This window comes from Lepidochelys kempii, chromosome 13, assembly GCF_965140285.1.
Source record: "Lepidochelys kempii isolate rLepKem1 chromosome 13, rLepKem1.hap1, whole genome shotgun sequence".
NCBI classification, from domain to species: domain Eukaryota; kingdom Metazoa; phylum Chordata; order Testudines; family Cheloniidae; genus Lepidochelys; species Lepidochelys kempii.
Window position 1 is genome coordinate 32,628,944 of NC_136392.1, and position 14,446 is coordinate 32,643,389.

The 14,446-nt window shown below is 59.5% G+C and overlaps 1 pseudogene; it reads left to right on the forward strand.

Annotated features, from left to right (window-relative positions):
• The first annotated feature begins 1,828 nt into the window (after positions 1–1,828).
• LOC140897183 (von Willebrand factor A domain-containing protein 5A-like) overlaps positions 1,829–14,446 on the forward strand; it is a 30,676-nt pseudogene continuing 18,058 nt past the window's right edge.

Consider the following 14,446-nt stretch of genomic DNA (forward strand, 5'->3'; position numbering starts at 1 on the left):
GGCAGAGCCTTTCCCGGGGCTTCTGCCATTTCCCGGTCTGTGGTGCTTACCCCGGAGTGGGTGAAGAGGTGCCTGGCTCCCGGCTGTGAATACCTGCTCCGTTGGGACACGGCAGCAGTGCATGCCCTGCTGTGGCACCGGCCCGGGGCTAGCGGTGGCAGGCAGATGAGGTCGCACTGGAGGGAAGGCGCACTAGCCATTGGCACAGCTCACCTGGGGCTGTGGTGGATCCTCTGTGGCGGCCAGTGTTTGATGCGGGACGGATGGGGCTGGGCCTCAGTTTCCCCAGGAGTTTGTTCCAGGCCCTGCGGGTTACCCAGGTGATCCCAATGTTCCCGTCTGTCCTTGGAGCTGAGAATTCTCCAGCTGGCCCAGCGGCGGTGAGACAATATGGGGCCCCAAGAACGGGGTCTGGAGCAGTGTTCCCTCTAATTTTTTACGTGCATGCATGGAATGAATTTTGTTATGTGCAGCAATATGGAGGTGACGTGTGGTGGGGGTGGGGCCCAGGAATTTGGAGTGGGGGAGGGGGGTCAGGGCTGGGGTAGAGGGTTGGGGTGTGCGCTCTGGCTGGGGGTGTAGGTTCTGGGGTGGGGCCGGGGATGAGGAATTTGGGTGAGGGAGGGGGCTCAGGGCTGGGGCAGAGGGTTGGGTATGGGATGGGGTGAGGGCTCTGGCTAGGGGTGTGGGCTCCAGGGTGGGGCTGAGGATGAGGGGCTTGGGGTGCAGACTGCCCCGGGGAGAGAGGACTCCCCCTAGCCCTCTCTCCCCGCAGGAGCTCGGGACCAGGCCAGGGGAGAGGCGCCTCTCCGCTGCAGCTCCGGCAGGGTGGGACTGGGCTGCGGGAGGGGTGCTTCTCCCCACCTACGCGGCCCTCGGTAGCCAGCTGCACAGCCATGCAGCTTAGAGGGAATTTAGGTCTGGAGCCCCTCTTGGTCATGGCAGCTCTGGCATGCCTCCCCCCCGCCAGCACCCTCAGATCCCTGCTCCTCAAGGGGGACTCCCCGTGTGCTCAGAGCTGGGTTCCTGCTGCTGGAGATCCCAGCCCGCTGCTGGCCTTTCATCCCCGCCAGGCCCAGGCGGTCCGGCTCTGGGTCAGGGAGCAAGAGCCCCCAGCTGTGGCCAGGGCTGGACTTCGCAGCCTCAGGCCGGGGGGTTCATGGCGGTCACTCCAGTCCCGGGTGAAGGTAAATAGCAGCGCCCCCCCTCCCCCCTCAGCTTGGAACAGCTGCTCTGTAAACCCCTTCTGTTCTTTGCAGGGCAATACCCTAGCTGGGTGAACAACTCCCCAGTGACCCACTCGGGTTCCCTGCAGCCCGGCACTGCTCCAGCCCCCCCCCCCCAAGGGCTGGGGATAGAACCCAGAAGTCCTGGTTCCATGCCCCCTCTACCCCCGCTTAACCCACTAGTACCCACTCCCCGCCCAGAGCCAGGGATAGAACCCAGGAGTCCTGACTCCCAGCCTCTCCCTACTCTAACCACTAGCCCCTCCCCTGTGCTCTGACCGAACCCCCACCCCTCCTTCCATCTGTCTGTCTGTCCATACATCCCTATACACTGCCCTCTACACTTCTCCACCCACCCCCATTGCTGGCTGGAACTGTGTGTGGGGAGGGGGGCCCTGGGAGGAGCCATCACTGTGATCTCTGAGCTAGGCCCTGTGAGCCTGTGGGACTCCCTGCCACAGGATTTGGCTGAGCAGGGCGGTGGGGTTGGGGTCTCAGAGCCATTGCTGTGGGGTCGGGGTACCCCGTGCCTGTCAGTTTTCCTAGGAATCCTGTATCTCACCCCGCTTCCCCTGCACAGATCCCCTGACCCCGGAGCCAAGATGACTCAGTGCAGCCTCCTGACCGGCTCCAACAAGCCGGGTAATTCAGGGCTGGGGGGCAGGGGTGGGGCTGCGAGGGGGAGGGCAGCCCCATGGCTGACCCGGCCCCTCCCCTGGTGCCCATGGGGTATGTGGGGGGCTCGTAGATGACACCCCTCTCCCCTGGCACCCATGCAGGGGTCCCTGGCTGACATCCCCCTCCTCCAGTGCCCATGGGGGTCTGTGGGGTCCTGTAGCTGACCCGCTGTCCCCCCAGCACCCATGGCGGGACCCCGGCTGATGACCCTGTTCCCCCCAGTGCCTCTGCACAGCGGCTCGGTGACGGTGCTGATCTGAGGCTTCGTGGCTGACGTGGGCTGCGAGCTGCCCTACAGGAATGAGGAGCCAGGGCCCGTGGAGGCTGTGTTCGTATTCCCCGTGGACACTGTGGCAGCCGTCTACGCCTTCCAGGCCCGCCTGGTGGAAGCCTGTATCCAGGCCCAGCTCCGTGGAAAAAAACCAGGTACTAGGGGGCAAGTGTCCCGGGGGGGGGGGGGAGAGGGCGCTCGTGGGGGGAACTGGGGGGGGATCTTGGGATGACCCATCTCTCCAGCGGGCGCAGGGGCTGTACGGGAATGTGATGGCTGGGGGATGGCAGGGGGATGTCGGGGTAACCACGTCTCTCCCTGCAGGAGCTGTATGGGGTGCTAGGGCTGATGGGGGTGGATTCTCAGAGCGCTGCTGGGGGAATCGGGGCAAGCGAGGGTTGGGGGACAGGCCTGGGGGGTCTCGGCGGAGCTGGAGGTGAGAGGGTGGGGTGTCAACAGGCGGACACTGGGGCTCACTGCAGGTTTGGGAGGGCAGGGGCTGGGGGTGAGGGCAGGGGCTGGGGGCGAGGGATCTAAGGGAAGGGCGGGGGGAGGGACAGAAGAGTGGGGGAGGGGCTCTGGGGAAGTCGGGGTCACGGGGTGGCTGGGGAGGGTGGGGGATCTGGGGGGAGGGCGGTGTGGGGGGAAGGGACAGAGCAGTGGGGTGGGGCTCTGGGGCAGTCAGGGGGCGCTGAGTGGCTAGGGACTGTGGGGGACCTAGGAGGAAGGAAGTGCGGAGGGAGGGACAGGGCTGGGGCGCTGGGGGTGGTGGGGGATCTACAGGGAGGGCAGTGTAGGGGAGGGATGGGGTGGGGCTCTGGGGCTGTTGGGTGGTGCTGAGGGGCTGTGGATGGTGGGGGATCTGTGGGGAGGGTGGAGTGGGGAGAGGGACGGGGTGGGGCTGGGACTCTGGGGCAGTTGGGGGTTACTGGAGGGGCTGGGGGCACTGGGGGATCTATGGGGAGGGCGGTGTGCGGGAGGGACATGGATAGGGCTCTGGGGCAGTCGGGGGACTGAGGGCTCTCGCAGGCTCACAGGGCTCAACCCCATATCTGCCCCTTTTGGGGCTGGCCCCATCTCCCCGCAGGCTCCCTGATGGGCGACCTGGCTGTGATGGTGACCCTGCTGCCCAGCCTGCCTGAGGCGGTGCCGGGCCAGAGCCCTGCCGGGGAGTTCATCTTCCTGCTGGACCGCTCCGGCAGCATGGAGTGCCCCATGGACGGCCGAGACTACTCCCCCCAGCGCATCGACAGCGCCAAGGTACTGCCAGGTGGGAGGCCGCGCTCGATGAGCCCTGTCATGAATATAAAGGGAAGGGTAGCCACCTTTCTGTAGACAGTGCTATAAAATCGCTCCTGGCCAGAGGCAAAGTCCTTTCACCTGTAAAGGGTTAAGAAGCTAAGGTAACCTCGCTGGCACCTGACCAAAATGACCAATGAGGAGACAAGATACTTTCAAATCACCCCTCTTGTGAGACTCCCTAAATCCAGGGCAGAACAACAGGATCTTCTTCCCCCTGGATCCCCTCCCTGTCCTAGGCCAACTCCCTGTCTCTTTAAGGAGCAGCTGCTGATATCCCGCCTCCCCACAGCCCATGGCTGCTTAGCCTTCCTGGCTTTGTCTGCTGTGCCCACTCCTCGCACAGCTGGGCTCCATCTGCCAGCAGGGCCCCGTCAAGCCCTGGGTTCCCTCCAGGGCAGCATCTAAAGGTAATTGGCCCCTCCCAGCCCACATTAACCCCCTCAGGGCTTGTGCAGGGGGGACATCCTATCACACCCCCCCTTTGCAGTTTTCATTGGTTGGGGCAAAAAACCAAACTGACTTCCAGCCTGAGCATTAAGTGTCTGGAGAGGCTGGGATGATGGGTCTGCCTACAATAGCATGTCACCGATCTGTGACTGCTAGCAGCAAATATCTCCCACCGGCGGGTGACGGGGCACTAGCTGGGGAGGGCTCTGAGTCACTACTGAGATTCTCTCCTGGGGTCTGGCTAGTGGATCTCGCCCACATACTCAGGGTCTACCTGATCGCCATATTTGGGGTTGGGAAGGAATTTTCCCCTGGGTCAGATTTGCAGAGACCCTGGGTTGTTTTCTGCTTTCTCTGCAGCATGGGGCATGGGTCACTTGCCAGTTTGAACTAGGGTAAATGGTGGATTCTCTATAATCTGAAGTATTTAAATCGTGAGCTGAGGATGTCAGTAACTCAGCCAGAGGTTTGGGAGTGAGTGGGTGAGGGTCTGTGACCTGCGATGTGCAGGTCAGACTAGACAATCACGCTGGTCCCTTCTGGCCTCAAAGTCTATGAGTCTAAGTGACCTCATTGTTCTCTGATTGAGGGGGGAAACTGAGGCAGCCCACAGCAGAGCCACACTCAGCTGCAATGGGGTGCTCAAGGAGGCAATGGTGCCCTTCTATACACCCTGGATCAATTGCATTTGAAACCCATTAATTTCACTAACGCTTTGGTTAGGTCAAAAATAATCATTCATAAAAACGCCCCAGAAAGCCTGCTTCAGTCTGTGCTTGTTAAAACCATCCCTGTTAAGAGCAGGTTAGACATGCCTGGCAGGGATGGTCTAGAGAATACTTAGTCCTGCCTGAGTGCAGGGGACTGGACTAGATACCTCTTGAGGTCCCTTCCAGTCCGACACTTCTATGCTTCTATTAGCCAAGCACCTTCTAAAAAGGACTCTCTCCAGTTAGCCTTGCAGCATCTGTGGCCATACAGAGACCTACAGGAGGAGACATACTGGTCATTAGAGCGTCACATGCCCGAATGAGCACTCCAGGAGGGGTTCAGCCCAGCTCGGAGCTGGGCCCTGCCTGGAGAGCTCTCCAGGGCTTACAGGCCAGCGGCAGACATCAAGATAAGTGGTCCCTCCGAGGGCAATTAGCCTGGCGACGCTGCTGGGAAATGCAGGGCTCAGGGGTGGTCTCGTGGGGGCTGATTAGAAGAGAAAGTCAGAGGCACTAATCAAAGTTAGACAGGGGACAGGACGGGTCTGTTCCTACAGCAAACAGCCTCAATGGGTAAAGTGACAGGGGTCAAGCCGCTTGCTCCCAGGGCCTGGGACAGGTGATGGGGCCTTCGTACATTCCAGCAGGCTCCCAGGGAGCAGGGGAACCTTAGCAGCGGGGAATACAGTGAAACAGACAGATGAACAAGGCTCACTTTCCCATGCAGGTAGCAAAGGCAGCATGGCCCAGTGAGCAAAAGGCAATTCTGGGTTTCGAGGCCTCAGTGATTGATGGGCACTGCTGTCCTGCCCACTGCCCACAGTCCCCAGCTCTGCCCAGGTCCTCGGTCCTAAACCACAGTCCCCTTCTCTTCCACCCCAGGGCTCACACATGCACACAGCTAGGCTGGTGCCCCTCAATCCTGACCTAAGCTCCCTGTAAGCTACACAGCCATGCAGAAGCCTATTTAGCGCCACACGGGGGCTCAGGGAACCCGCCCCACCTAGCCTGGTCCCCAGCCTGCTGCGGGAGGGGCACCACTCCCCCGGCCTCAACTCAGCCTGTGGCCCGGACCTGTTGCGGCCGGGGCGGCGCAGCCCAGACCCAGGTGCGGCTCTCCCCGGGCCTGGATCTTCTGGGGCTGGTGGAGGGATGCTTATCCTGTAGCCCCAGAGGTCCTGTGGCAGGGAGATGGCCTTTCCCCCTCAGCCTTGGTGCTGCTGTGGAGAGTACTAGGGGGAGTCCCCTCTCAACGCCACAGCTCCTGAGCACCCTTCTGCACCCCAAACCCCCCAGAGCCTGCACCCCCAGCCAGAGCCCTCTTCCCCTGTCCCAGCCCTGAGCCCCTCATCCCTGGCCCCACCCCAGAGCCCAAACCCCCAGCCGGAGCCCTCTTCCCCTGCCCCAGCCCTGAGCTCCTCATCCCCGGCCCCACCCCAGAGCCCGCATCCCCAGCCGCAGCCCTCTTCCCCTGCCCCAGCCCTGAGCCCCTCATCCCCGGCCCCACCCCAGAGCGACCTGAACATGCTGGTATTTCCATCGAGTTCTGCGTACCAGCAGCCCAGTCCCAGGCCAGAACTGAGTCGTCTTCATACATCATCCCCCCCACGCCCCCCCACAGAGAGCAGGTGCCGTGGACACAGGGATTCAACCACACACTGAGCAGGTCTCGTTTCCTCCCGCAGGGGACAACAAAACACACACACAAATACACAGCAGATCCCATAGCCTCCAGCAGGGGGAACTGTCACGGAGTCCCCGGGCGATGCTCTGGATCGGCTCCCCACGAAGCCAGGCAGGACTCTGGGGGAGCCTCCTCTCTGTGAGCAGCCCGTCTGCAGGACACACAGCTCCCACAGCTTCCACCTTCCTGGGTCTGACCTCGGAGCATCCAGCATCCTCTGCCCCTCCGTGCGCTTCCCCCAGCGAGTCCGCCCAGGCAGTTTCCTGGGGAAGCCAGAGGGTCCTGCCCCCCAACTTCGCAGTTAGACGTGACTCTCAGCCAGCCAGTAAAACAGAGGTTTATTAGATGACAGGAACATGGTCTAAAACAGAGCTTGTAGGTGCAGAGAACAGGACCCCTCAGCCGGGTCCATTTTGGGGGGCAGTGAGCCAGACAACCACGTCTGCCCTTCACTCCATGTCCCCAGCCAGCCCCAAACTGACTCACCCTCCGGCCCCCCCTCCTCTGGGCTTTGTCCCTTTCCCGGGCCGGGAGGTCACCGGATTCCTTTGTTCTCCAACCCTTCAGCTCTCACCTTGCAGGCGGGAAGGGCCAGGCCATTAGTTGCCAGGAAACAGGGTGTCGGCCATTCTCTGTGTCCAGACCCCTGCACACACCTGCCCTCTAGGGCTCTGCAATGATCATACACCCTTACCCCACCACCTAGATACTTAAGAACTGCATAGGGGAAACTGAGGCACCCCCACACTATTCGGAGGAAACATTAAGAACAGTCCCGCTTCGTCACAGGAACAGCCTCACATGCTGTCCGGGATCCGCCGGATTGGTGCTGTGCCCCCAGCTTTGGAGCAGCTCCTTGCAGAACCCCCTTAGATGGGCTGGACCCCCAGGCCTCACCGCCTCTTGGACTGACCCTCAAGGGCTCCAGCCCTCCCGCCTCACCCCGTGAGCTCCATGGGGTGAGGCCAGCGGAGCCGGAGCCCAGGGAGAGCCATGGCCGTTCGGCAGGGACCAGGATTTGCAGCAACACTCAAGCAGCGCACACGAAACAGCCGGGCCTGTTCGTCCCTCGGGCACAGGGTAATATTATTATGACCCTGCACTTATGGCACTTTGCACGTTGGCAGAGAGAAATGAAAGCGAAAGCAGCGTCGGTTCGGGTCAGCCCGGGGCCCACCCCAGCTGGAGCAGCGCCCTGTGTTCTGGCTGTGTCTGTCTGACCTCCATAGTCTGTTCCCAGGAGAGAGAGAGAGATCCCAGCAGCCACCTCTTCCCCCCAGCTCCCACTTCCCCAGTCCTTCCTTCTCCAGCTGGGGTCTTTGCTCTGCTTCCCGGCTGAGATGGCTGGGGAGATCCAGGCGGCTCTGGCCCTGGCATCAGGTCACTGAGGGCCTTGTTCACGTGGGTCGGTTCTAGCCAGTTCCTTAACAACTCTTTGTTCCCCCGAGACAGGGAGGTGTCACCCACACCTGTGTCTTTTAGCCTTTCCTGAAAACACAGAGTCCTTTCCCCCTGCTGGGCAACCACGCAGCAAATGGGGAAACTGAGGCACACAGCAGGGTCATAATAATATTACCCTCAAAATCCCCCCTTCCTCACATACACACAGTTATATAGCACCAACAACTGTCTTCATAGTGTGAATCAGACTTAGCCCCAGTGACTTAACCGGGGCGGATGCTGCTATACATCAGGGCACGTGAGACTGGCTTTGTCTCCAGAAGTCAGTTTCTAACCTTGATCTCACTGGCGTAAGTTTGGCAAAGGAGAAGAATTCATAATAACGACGGTTTGGAGCATGTGATGGGGATCCAGAGATCTTCATTGCAATCCTGGAGCTGCCCCAGCTTCCTTTGCGCCCTCAACCCAATCCCTTTGGCAAAAGTTTTCAAACTCAGGTGCCCTAAGGTAGCCAGGAAAAGCCCTGTTAATTGGAGTGGACAGATATCTCAGGCCTGCCCAGCAAGCCTGAAAAAAAACAGGCTAAAACCAGACATTAAAGTGAATGTTTCCAAACTGCCTAAGGGATTTGGATGCCCAGGTCCTATTCCTCTCTAGGGGAGTTAGGCAGCTAACTTCCTTAGACACTGGTGAAAATTCCACAAGGCCCTTGAATACCTTTAAAAACCTGTCCCTGGACAATGGGATTAGGCGCTTCAGAAAGTGTGACCCAGCCCTGCTCTGTGCCTCAGTTTCGCCACATGGGGCTGAGGTCTATGGATGGGCTGGATGAGAGCTATGACCAGCATTCAGAAAGCAGCTTTTTAGGAGCTCAGGCTACATTTTATGGGAATTGTGTGTCCAAATCCCCTAGTCAGGACTTGGAAAATCTCAACCTTAAACGCTGTGGGACAGATCTTCAGGTGGTGTCTGTCAGCTGTCAGGCCATTGGGGTCACTGGGCCAGATCCCCAGTTGGCGTGACTCGGTTGTAGCTCCATTGGAGTCACCTCATCCCTGCGTGTGCTCACCTACAGTGATCAGAAGCATTTACCTTCCGAGACAGTGCGTGCAAAACCTGTCCCCGCTGAGATCCAAGGCCGAACTCCCGTAAGCCCCATCTCACCAGGACTGGCACCTGTGTGCATTAGCTGCTGGTGAATTAACAATACAAAGGCAAATCTGTGTGGGAGCCTAGCACCCTGCAAATTGATCTGATCAGCCCTTCGTGTGTAACCGTATGGACTGACAAATGGGAGGGAAGCCTCTGGAAGCGAACCGGTAACCAGCGAGGATAGAGAACAAGGCTGATGTCGGTGAAATTCTGGTTGCTTCATGTGGTCAGCAGAGGGCAGCAACGGCTAAGGAATGAGGCAGAAGCCGCATTATAGGTGCTGGCCGGGAGGAGACGATTCATCGGTCTCTTCTGGCCTTGGTTTATGTGACCATTGTCACGGAGTGTGGGGGAGTCTGGGGCCTGCACCCCTCTTCCTGGGATTTACCGGGACTCTCAGCCAGCCAGTAAAACGGAAGGTTTATTGGACAATAGAAACATAGTCTAAAACAGAGCTTGTGGGTACAAGCAGGACCCCTCAGTCAAGTCTTTCTGGGGGGCAGGGCGCTTAGACCCCAGCCCTGGGGTTCCCTGCGTTCCAGCACCAAACTGAAACCAGCCCCCCGCCCCCAGCAGGCTCCCTCCTGCAGCCTTTGTCCAGTTCCCCCGGCAGAGGTGTGACCTCCCCCTCCCTGTCCTGGCTCAGGTGACAGGCTCTCAGGTCTCCCATCCCCAGTGAAACTCCCCTGCCACATTCCCAGGTCAACGCTCCCCCCTCCCTGCTGCGTCACAACCATCTCCTCGGCCCTCCTGTGTCACACAAGCCCAGCACTAATCTCACCCTGGGCTGTGTTAACAGGAGGGTCGTATGCAGACACGGGAGGGAATTGTCCCGCTCCACTCGGCGCTGGTGAGGCCCCAGCTGCAGTCCTGGGTGCCACATTTGAAGCAAGACATGGATAAATTGGAGAGTCTAGAGGAGAGCAGCAAAAGTGAGCAAAGGTTTAGAAAACCTGACCTAGGAGGAAAGGTTAAGAAAACCAGGGCCTGTTTCGTCTTGAGAACAGAAGTCTGAGGGGCGACCGGATAACAGCCTGCAAATGCCTTAGGGAGGGTTCTAAAGAGGACGGGAATCGATTGTTCCCCATGTCCCCTGAAGGCAGGACAAGCCGTCATGAGCTGAATCTGCAGCAAGGCAGAATGAGGTGAGGACTCTCAGGGGAGTGAAGCTCTGGAACAGGCTCCCCAGGGAGGCTGTGGAATCCCTGTCACTGGAGGGCTTTAAGAACAGGCTGGACAAATGCCTCTCGGGGTGGGTCTAGGTTCCCCCTGCCTGACTCACGGATGAATGATCTATTGCAAGAGGAGATGTGAACATTTGACAAGTGACGTTTCTTGTTCAGAACCATTTCTGGGTCCGTAATTGACTCAGCACAACCAGCATTCCGGGCCCGGGCCCTAGGCTGCTGCGAAGGGGGGTGGGGCAGAGCCCGAGTCCAGCTGAGACACGGGTCCGAGTCCTGTTGTTTCCGGAGTCTGCGCAGTGCAGGGTGGATGAATTAGCACAGCCAGGAGAGCCAGGTCCAGCAAGCATAAACCCAGGCTTCCCATGCAGTGCGGACGCTCAGGCACTTGGAAGCCCCTCGTCTCCAAGCCGGGGTTTCCGCTGCCATCCAGACACGTCGCCACAGACAGGGCTCCAGAGAAGTTCCGTGCCCTCGGGGAGGGGGGGTCGTACAGACTGGGCCAGGCTGACTTTCCCAGAACCGAGGAACCAAAGAAAGGCCTTTGGCTCTGAAAGGACGAGCGGGAACTGGCTCGGACCCATCACACGGCCAGGACTTTCTGTCACGGGGCCTGCGCCTTGGCGGAAGGGTGGGAAAGACTCTGGCCCACTAGGGCCCTATAAGACTGAGGGGGACTCCTGCTTTGCTCAGTGTGTTTACATCTGTTTAATGTCTGTGACGCTTTTACCACAGGAGAAGCCAGGAGTCCTGAGTCCAGGGCCACCCTGCTCAAGCCACTAGGCCATCTCTTCCTCCAGGAACCAGAGCAGAACCCGGGAACACCGTGGGCCAGGCCCCTGCTCTAGTCCCTACCGCCCAAAGCCACCCCAGGGCCAAGCAGAGCAGCTAGGAACCGGGGACCGGATGGGCACAGAGGGGGCGTTACATGCTGGGGTGTTCAGACATTACTAGCTGTGGTGCACTACGGGAGGCCGCGTACATGAGTACAGACAGTCGTACGAGTTGCTTGAGTTATTCTGCGTGTGGATTTTCTCTCTCTATCTGAAGAACGTAGACAGGGCCTGCCTTGAAGGCCACTGAAGTTGGCTGGAAATGGGGATTTCCAAAGGAGCCTACGGGGACTAGGCAACCAGCTTCCGCCGACAGAGTTTATCTGAAGGCCACTGAAAAGACTCGGGCTGAAATTCTGCACCCGCTGGAGTGGAAGGCAAAAGGCCCTTTGGTTTCAATGGGGACAGGATGTCATCACTGGCATTTAAGTCCCACTGTTCATAGCGGGCGGTCAGAATTAGGATCTCTGAGTTCCATCTGCCCTTTGGGGGGAATCTCAGCCAAAGGGCTGCGTTCCTTCCCAGTGCTGGCTCAACGCAGTCGATCAGTTACCCGGTTTCCTGATCCTTCCCCAGAGCCTCCGTGCAGTGCGGGGCATGGGGCGGCGACAGGACCCGGGGGCTGTGCATTACGTTGGCTGAGTTGCCTTCTCAGACATGGAAAGGCTAAACTAGGGACATGACCAACCACAGAGTCACGTGGTGAGAGCAGTTCGACGGGGGTCGAGGCTGGTTAACACGAAGAGGGAAAACTGTTTGCTTCTTCGCTATTTTTCTGCAGTTCCTCGATAAACATAATGCTTCCTCCCCAGGGAATTAAAGAGCTGAGGTCTTCCAGCGTTTGCTTGAGCCCCAGTACGTCCTGAGAAGGGCCCGATGCTGCCCAAGGTGGACCGTCAAGATGGATGGCCAGGTTTTAAGCAGTTCTTCCTTTGGTAGAGAATTCAGCAGCTGGTGAATGGGGACGGATTGACAACACACAGCACGTGGCAAGCGTCCTCTATCTGCTGCCCACTTCCACCTGTCAGCCTTCCCCACTGAATCGCATCTGCCAACCGAACACAGTTCAGCTGGAACATGTCTGACCAGCTCTAATTTGGACAGAGAGCAAATCAATTATGCGTGCAAATCCCTGGGCTACGGTTCACGTTCCCGACTGTCTATCGAAGAGAAATCTGCCATTATGACCAAAGGAGGTTGTTTTTGGACATGCAAAGATCCTGTCAGTCTGTCTGTCACATAGCTGAAGTCTGTGTAGATGGGACTAGGTTTACACTCAATGGCTTGTGCAGGGTGAGGTCAGTGCAGCCACCTATGGGGTGGGGTGCAGGGGCTGTTAATAGAGGGACCCCTCAGTCATTTGGAAAAAGCGAAGAAATTTGTGACATTGACACTGGCGATCCAGAGGACTCCCCCACAATGCTGAGAGGAGGTGGCAGCTGTGAGCAGCATGGGGCTTACTGAACACTGGGTCAGCGTGTGGTGGAGCTGGGGGGCAGCCATGGCTCCTCTTCAGCCAGCAGGAGCCGGATGCATCCGAATTGGTGGCAGTGGGATCCCAGCTGGGGATTAGCTCCGGGTTGGGCACAGGCCGGCCAGGTGGGTCTGCACCCAGTGCTCCCTGCTGGCCCCTGGGGCTTCCCAGTTTGTGGCCCAGGGTAGCTTGGGGGGTGGGAATGGGGATCCCAGTTTGGGGGGGCTCAGAGCCTGAAGACAACAGGGCCAATGCTGCACCCCAGCAGGGCATTGGCGGCTTCCAGGCACTCGCTCAGCCAGGGTCCTGAAACAAGTGGGGGAGGGTCAGGGGGGAGACATCAGCCAGGGAAACGGGACGGGGGGGACACCAGCCGAGGAATGGGGTAGTGAGGGTTGGGGGGGAGACACCAGCCCAGGAAACAGGGGGGGTGTTTCAGGGGGGAGACACAAGCTAAAGGAACAGGGCCGGGCCTGGGGGCAAAGGGCAGAGAGCATACAGAGCGTGGGGGACTGGCACGGGGGACAGGGGAGTAAAGATGCTGGGGGCTGGGCATGGAGACCCCGGATGGGGATTGACACAGGGAGATGCTGGGGATAGGGGCTCTCGAGGGCTGGGCTGTGGGGCCCTGGGGAGCAGGTTTGGGGCTCTGGGCTGTGGGGTTTCCATACCCCTGACCCCCTAGCCCCATCACACCTGCTCACCCCTGCACCCAGCCCACAGCCTTTGCCTCCAGCAGCTCCCACTCGTCGCGCTGCCCCGTGGCCCAGCCGTGCAGCCAGACCACGGCCAGCACCGTGGCCCAGATGCCAGGGGGCACGTCCGGGGGTGGGGGGGGGAGAGAAACAGCCTGAGACAGTGCCTGGCCTGAGGACCCCTCCTGCCCCCCTGAATGCTGCCCCTTCCCCCTGCCCTGTGGACCCCCCTGCACCCCTGAGTGCTGCCCCCCATCCCTCCACCCTGGGGACCCCCCCAGTGTTGTCCTCATCCCCCTGCCCTGGGAACCCCCCAATCGAGCGCTCTCTCCTCAGACTCAGCGGGTTCCCAGCTCTAGCACCGTGGACCCCCTACCCAGATGCCCAGTGCCATGCCCAGGGGATAGGGAGACAGCCTCAGAGAGGGCCTGGCCTGGGCCTCCCCATGTCCACCATGCCCAGCTCTGGGGCCTCTTGATCCAATGCTCCAACCCCCTGTTTGTGGGTTCCCGGCCCCCTGCTCTGGGCCCATCTCACCCACTGGGCTCCAGGTTCAAAGGTCATTTGATCCAGTTGCCCTCAGACCCCTCCCCCCAGCCTGGGTCACCCCCAGTCTCATCTGGGAGCAGAGAACAGGCTCAACTCATGGCACCTGAGCCCCATCTCTCTCCTCCTCTCCTCTGTCCCTGTCCCCTCCCACACTCACCTGACTGGGCATCCTCCCCCGGTGTCGGTCTAACTCACCCCCAGCACGGTGGCCAGCCAGGGGTCCAGGTCCCATGAGCCGTCGACATTCTGCAGAGACACCAGCCTCAGCAGGGAAGACTCCTCTGGTGCCCGCTCTAGGGAGAGATGTGGGAAGATGGGGCTGGGACATGGTTACAGAAGAGTGACATGGCCTGTCCAGGCTGAGGGACAGCCTACAACCTTAACTGTGAGCCTCCGTGCATCCTTACCTCTGCCTCATCCATGGGCGTCCTTTACGTGCTTCTCAGCACCCTTAACTCTGCCCCTTCCTGCACCCATGGGATGACAATTAATTTGCAGTTGGAATTGGGAAACAAACTCCCTTGGGCCCCTGTGAATGTCCCAGCCCCCGCTATTAATCCCACTACCCCAGGGTATTTCTCAAACACAATCTGACCCCGGGACCATCCCACACTACAGCCTGTGAAACAACCTATGTCCGGGGAAACACACAAGCATCTAAGGGTGTAGGGGAGACGGGATGTTACAGAGTCTATACGATATTATAGCCATACCTGGGCCAGGGTTGTGGGGCAGAGTTAAGCTTACCTGGGCTACAGCAACTTTGTATTTCCAGACTCTTCCAATTTAGGTTTTAAGGGTAGCCTTAACTTTAAAATTTCTGCCTTTCGTGGGCTTCTT